We start from the raw sequence: 7344 nt of genomic DNA, 5'->3' as shown, positions 1-7344 counted from the left end.
ACTAGGAAAGATGTAACAGGAGCGCTGCACTTTGGTTTTTTCATATATTTCTGAATGTGCCCATTATTATCGCTCTCTCTGCTGCTCTTGTGAACATATTCTGTTTCATCGTTCCAACTGATTGCTTCACTGTTCTTGTTCTGTTAACACTTCCCTTCGTAATGTCACTTAGTTATGGGGATAACGTAAATGAAATCACATTATAGCAATATTCTACCGCTTCTTACGCGGATAGAATTCAATAAATGATTATGCGATTATGTTTATTCTTAGAAAGCATACATCGGTGGCGAAATAACGAGATTGAAATGCCAAACATAAGTTAGCTCTGGTATTGCTCATGTACAGGCGTGTATTTAACTGTGCCTCGTTACTCGTCAGAATATGCAGCAGTTGTGCTGCATAAGCCATGGCGAAGGTTTCAGGCTGTCGCATTTTGCTCGTATTGGCAGCGCTCGTCCTTTCTTCTAGCTTCGATGCAACACGACGGCCGGTCATGTGCTGATGCAAGACGACGTCCTCGTCGTACCAGAAGAAATATTACTGCCACCACTACACGTGCCCCGATTGTGGGTTTCGGTCCCGGTATGCATGTTACTCATAGTTCTTCTCTTAGGTGGTACCTAGTAAATTGCGAGCTTGCCTGGTGCAGCGATTGCATATGCACAAAAGAGCCCAAGCACGCTGCCGAAAGCATCACATCGCTGAACTGGATCTAAAAAAGCACGTTTCTCTGAAGAACAGTGTGATTTGTTGTTCTGCATTACGTATAAGACATTTTTTGGCGGGTTTACAAGCACAGAACCAGAAGTTCACAGATAGCAGAGACGTCCTTGCATTGTGCCCTCGCAGTCTGCGTCTTTCGTTTTGGGCTATAAACGTATTAATCAAGAAATAACACCCGCCTATATAGTTTGTACTGGTCCTAATTGTCTGCATAAATGGTAAGTCAGTGGTTGCGTACAATTTAAAAGTGCACTAAATAAGAAGAATGTACGAAGGGGCTGTTGCATAAGTTTAATTCAACCGAGTGCCAAGAGAAAAAATGTTGCAGAATAAAAATAGCATTAAGCGTCCGTTTGCTGAAACTACCATGTTTGTACATAACGTTTACATCATCAATTTCAATAGTTTTCTCTTCACGTTAGCCTTTTCTGCCACTGGAAAGTTCTCCCTCTAATGGAATGTGGCGTACATAGTCCTTACTATTAATACTTCTTCCTGGGCGAGTTGGTTCATATTGTAGATTAAGGGGGTAACAGCGCGAACACACACCCACAAGAGAGACGACACGGACACAGCGCTTTTGTGTTCGTGTAGTCTCTTTTGTGGGTGTGTGTTCGCGCTATTACCCCCTTAATCTACAATAGTCCTTACTAACAAACATAACCAGGCCCAACATCCAGAGCCGAAGTTATTTCAATGTAGCCTGATCTTACAAAAGACTAGTCTGATCTTTTCTTTTTTTTTTCTAGTGTATCATCCTTTCTGTCAAAATAAAAGTAGACATCTTGCTGTTGCAAAAGGAGGATACTTTAGAACAAGCTAACTTCATATTCTTCTTTAATCTCTCAATAACAGGAGGCGTGAACGTGCTCCTTGGACCACGTAAGTATGATAAAACCAATTTAATAACACACTGTAAGATTTCTCATCAAACAGTCATAGAATTTCTTCGTAAGCCGATTAAATCATTAGGATGCTAATGTGGCTTTACCGAAACCTCCGACAGCCACTTTCAGATGGTTAAATGATATGTTCACTGAACAGCCTGTGCGGTAGCAGAGAAAAGCGCGCATGCGCGTATTCTCGTTTTTTTTTTTTTTTTGTTTGCCGCTGCGCTCCATTGTACGGCGCTTATCAACCAGGAGGGCGACGCACGCGCGTTAAGGTTAAAAAATGGGCGGCTGTACGCACCAGTCGTGTGGTGCCTTTTGCTTAAGAGACCTACATTTGCGTGACTGCATGGGAGAACATTATCAGTAGACGTACAAATAACTTAACGACGCCACCTGGAACACATGAAATTGGAAGAAACTGAAAAAGTAGAAACTGGCAAGTACAGGCAGCAACACCACAGGACATGGTGTCGACCACTAACCTGCTTAATACTAACACTCCAAGGATGACAAGGCGCCTTTGACAAAGATAGGTGCTCCTATCGAAACGTCGGCCAGCCTGTCTGAGGCACTTTCTCCTGTTTATACCACTCATATTCAGATTGTGTTACCATCCGCCTGCCCGAACCTTTAACTTGGAAGGTACATAATCACCACAAGCAAGAGGAATATGACGAAAGTGACGAAAGAAACACATACGACAAGACTGGTTCTGGTGTGTTTCTTTCGTTTTCGTCATTCGCGCTATTTACGAACCCTGCAAAGATGAACCAACTCGGCCAAATCAAGGTATTAAGCCTCAGATGACTCATCAAGCACGAAAATTGACCGTCGGGCGTCAACACTAGTGATGAAAAAAAAAATCACGTGATGACGTCACCGTGTGCCGGTATAATGACGTCACATATAACCAAAACTTGCGCCGTCATTATGACGTCACTTAACGTGACGTAACAGGATGACGTCATCACACAACATGTTCGCCTGCTACAGGTGTACCAATCACGGAGGCAGCGCAAATTCAGTTGAAGTGAAGAAAGCTTGCAATGCCTCCGATCTTGGAGGCAGTGCAAAACCACGTTAGGTGCAGAGCACTTTCAGATGGGATGGGGCGAGAGAAGGGACCAATACCTCAACTGAGAAGAAAGATTTCATTCGCCTTCGAGTTGTCTTAGGCGAATTCATACGGGACCCTGCGAGTTTTTTGCTTGCGTGCTTGCTAGCGCTCTTAAGGTAGCTGATCGCGTTGGTTACTCCAGACTGATCTGGTTGGTAGTTGTAAAGCGTCATATTAAAAAAAAACATGCTTTCTCTATCACCGAGAGAGAGAGAGAGAGAGAGATAAACTTTATTTACAATAAAAAAAATTCTTTTGGGGGGAACCCTAGTCGAGGGCCCCACTGGCCTTGGCCGCCCGTTCAACCTGGTCGATCAGCGCTTGCTGATCGGCCAGGTCTGAGCTGGACAGTCGCGCCTCTCACTGCTCCAACGTGTGTGTTGGTATCGTGCCTGTGTGTGTCAGGTGTGGGGGAATCGGTATAACACAAACGTGAACCACGTCTTCACTGGAGTATAGTTGATTGTTTATTGCATATTATTGTATCAGAGCTTGCACAGGGTTTATTGGTGTTTGGCAACTATAGCACCATATGACGTGAATGTACGCACGTTGACGCCTAGTGGCACATCTCCATCCCGAACACTAACGCCAAAGTTCATGATTCAGCCCTTGTGGTAGCTGAAATAATTAACATACACCTGGAGACGACATATGCTGAATCCCGCGTAAAGATGACATCAACAAGCCCATAACGCTAATACTCGATATGCACGGATTGAAAGCGTCGTCATTTCAGGAGCGACACGCCAACGTGTGCGCTCCCCAGTAATAAGGCAACCTACGCCTGTGCTCCATGTTTATACCCCACAGCGCTTCAGGAACAGGAGAGGCAGAGTTCATTGCTTAAGCTGTGAACTCGGGAAGGCGTTCCGCTTCCCGCTGGCGTGTCCCTCGCTCCACCGAAAGCTAAAGTTACAAAAGCGCTCCCTGTCGTCGCGCGTTAGTGTCATGACGTAGTACTTCACCAATCCCAGACGACAGCGCCGCGCACCAACGAAGGCCACTGTGAAAGGTAGAAGGTGAGAGAGATAATACGTATTTGTGGAGCCTCATGCACGAGCGTCGGTAGTTCAGTGGGTAGAGCGCCCGTCTCCTGTCGCGGACCGAGAGGTCGCGGGTTGACTCCGAGGTCATTCAAATCAACAAAACACTTCCTTCTGGCTTTTCTTTATCTGTTCGTGTACATTTTACCGACGTCACTTCCGTGACGGAAATGATAGTGATGTCTTGGTGGACCCCGGCATTAAACACATTCATGTTAAAAAATTCAGGTACCATGTGTCAATGAATATTTCTTTAAATATACGAGAAAAAGGCGAGCTGCGCTAGATGCAATACAACTCTTAAATACGACAAAGGCACTTTTGCACTCGGCAACTAGATTTTATAAATTTGACCTTTTGCGTTGTTGCTCACACGCAGTCTTACTATACTCGGTTACAACCTAAGAAAACAATGCCAGCTCCGCCCGCAATCATCGCTCTGCCTCCCACAGAGAATTTGCATAAGAGCTCCGTCGAATAGCGCTTATTCATTTTCGTGGCGCCAAGCACTTCTGGAGAGTTTTAGATAGCCGACTTTAGATAACCTACATTTGTGTCGCTGGTTTACGGTCAGAAACTAACGTCCTGGAAAATTTCGTCAGGGATTCTGATATTCCCGCACAGAGAGACGTGAGGTAGTAACGAAGAACCTTTAACTATTAATACGCGTAGTATTGACATTAGCCGAGAAGAAGTACTTATGGTTCGGCGCATACCAGCAACAAAAAAACAAAGAAGAGGATGACTATTTTTAGGTCTTTTTAGTTGTAAAGTGAAAGGCAGAGTCTACATTTTCTCTTATGTTGTACCTTACTATTAAATGTTTTAAAAAAAAGCAGTAAACATATATACTTTTCTACAGCTTTCGATTGGAGATTGCCCCTCCGAAGGCATCCAGGTCGTTATCCTGGCTAACGAAACTTCGCCTATACGTGCAGAAGGTTTCACCCACGGCGAGTGACTGTATGAAGAGTGCAATAAAGCATACTGGAGTCATTAATAACACAGTAAAGTGTGAATTTCTTTCATTTATGTATTATAAGGCCGACGTGTACCACATTCGACGGCAATATTTCATCCCGAAAAAAAGATGTGCACCAATTGTGCAGTGCTCTTAGTTTAAGCGACTTCGGTTTGTGTATTTGTATGTCATTTATTTATTTATTTTATTTATTGAGATACATACAGCGCCCGATGGGCATTATTGTAGGGGGAAAACAAGAAAAAAAGGAAATGATTACGGGTAGTGTAATAAAACATCAAGATCAACAATATACTGATGAGATTACAGATAACGTGACATATCTACATTCCAAACATAACATAGCACTCTGAAAACATAATCAGAGTTAAACCAGGAACAGTACATCACAACATAGCTATAAGATAATTAACGGATGGATGAACAAGGTTTGAATGCTGCATAAATGTCACATGCGATACCTAATGAAACAAGAATAAAAAGGGCAACGTCAAAGGAATTGGGTGGCGACAAGACAACCTCCTGCGGGAGACTATTCCATTCATGAACTGTTCTAGGAAAAAACGAAGGCTTATATATGTTAATACGACAACTATATTCCCTAAACTTTAAAGAACGATTCAGGCGGGCTGACCTGTAGATATACGATCAAGGATGTATGTTTCCTTCCACAGGCCCGTTGCTGCAACAAAAACTTTGTGAAACAGTTCTAGGCGCACGTATTTCCGCCTATCTTACAACTCATGTTATTAGCAGATTTACGAATGACTTATGAATGCTTGATATCGGACGAGTTGTCACATCGTGATAACTGCCTCGATATCAAGTGGTGGCGCCCTCTCGCGTGTGAGGAGAGATCGCAGCTTTCATGGCTGCAATGCGGGCGTGTTGCTTTATGTAAAGGCACCTTGAAGCGGCAGGGTGATTTGCCCTGCTGGAGTTATTCCAACATTATATTTTGCATGTTCCTAGAATAGCATATACAGAACGGTCCAGAATACCCTGCTCCACAAAATGCAACAATGTCGTCGACGATAGCAGGCTTAGGACTAGTTTACATGAATGTGACAGTGTTACACGACATCGCATTTCTAGCACATCGTATTCAGGTAAACAACTGTAATGCGCGAAGGCACGTCGCGCGAAGGCACGTGCGCGAAGACACGTCGTAGATAGTCATGCTCTCTTGGAACATGAAAAAGCAGGCGTGTCGAATTAGGAATTGTAGGAATGAATTAGCTGCATTGTTGCCGCGCTCGTTAAGCAGCGGGCGGCTTCTGCAAACGCTGGCTGACATCACAACATTTACAGGAAACACCATTCACGCCGGATCTTTAGCCATAGTGCACAGACATTATCCTCGTGCGACACCATGCAGCGCTACGTCCTCGGGAGTTAATAGACGCGTTAGATACATGACAGACATCGCATTAACTTTCCAAAACGCGCTTGAAAATGCAACGCACTGCTGTCGCATTCAAGTAAAGGCGTAATTAATATATATATGGGTTATTCCTGACGTCGTTTGTTATGAACACACGTGTTTACACATGCGTCAACTAAGTGAGTTTCTGATTGCGGTTCTTCTGTGGCCGAGGCGCCGTCACCAGCTCAGAGCAAAATACCGGTGTTATTCTGTTTTTCCACTCGTTTGTGCATGTGTGAGTGAGTGTGTGTGTGTCACACACAAAATCAAGATAAAGCAAAATAGGAAGAAAAACAGCACTTCTTTCTCTGCGCTTGAGAGCTACAACAGGCTCTTCAATATCAGCCCGTAATTTGTGTCTTAGACGTTCCCTTCTTCGTGAACTGACACGTGGTCTTCCTTTCCACTTTATTTTAACGCGATAGTGCTAAAGAGCTCATTTCGTAGAAATTCCGGTGTCGGCGTCGTTGGTTGTAGGCGGAAAAACAATCTTGTCCGTGACCGAAAAGTGCAGAAAGATGCAAATAAAATAAATAATAAAATCTCAGGTTTCAGTGAGAATCGAACCCAGGCCGTCTGCGTGGCAAGCAGGTGTTCTGCCACAGAGGTACGATATTGCTTTAAACTGCTCCAAAAAAAAAAAAAAACGCTATATGAATGTCATGTAGTGGAAGGAGTCTCCTTAACTCGTGTAACATTGCGTGGCAGAAGCGTGGAATCCAACGAGGTGTCAAAACATGTGAATTGTGCGACGCAGGGCTGTTTTAAAGGCTCACCCTTTACAAAGCGCTCAGATATATTTAATGATCATCAGCTGCAAGAGCACCAACAAAGCGAGCAGCTGCGTAGGTTCGCGAGTTGCCTTACGGACACGTAGTGGGCCCTTCGCTGATTCGCAAAAGGAAGGATTATGACGCAGTGGACACTTAGCAACTGTACTTGCAGTAGGCATCCTAGGATGGTTTGAAACGGCCAGTGTTAATGAGCACACTCATTTGTTTTCTTACGGCCCGATTGAGGCATGCACCGAGAACCGAAGCCTCTTGAAGGCGATGCTCAAGCGTCCTCCAAATTTTTAACAGCGCCGTCCGACTGTCGATTGAATCTGGGTTTGAGGGTATTCGCCACACGCTCTCGCGTTCCCACTCATACTA

At 44.3% G+C, this 7344-nt stretch overlaps 1 long non-coding RNA gene across 1 annotated transcript; it reads left to right on the top strand.

Annotated features, from left to right (window-relative positions):
- The first annotated feature begins 369 nt into the window (after positions 1-369).
- Positions 370-4783, top strand: LOC119400995 (uncharacterized). The gene is made up of 3 exons (XR_005185348.2): positions 370-585; positions 1582-1608; positions 4645-4783. It is a non-coding gene; the product is annotated as an uncharacterized LOC119400995 (long non-coding RNA).
- Positions 4784-7344: the final 2561 nt, after the last annotated feature.

The sequence above is a fragment of the Rhipicephalus sanguineus genome, chromosome 7 (genome assembly GCF_013339695.2).
Source record: "Rhipicephalus sanguineus isolate Rsan-2018 chromosome 7, BIME_Rsan_1.4, whole genome shotgun sequence".
NCBI classification, from domain to species: Eukaryota; Metazoa; Arthropoda; class Arachnida; order Ixodida; family Ixodidae; genus Rhipicephalus; species Rhipicephalus sanguineus.
Note: the sequence above shows the minus strand (reverse complement) of the source record. Positions and strands in the feature narration are given on the sequence as shown.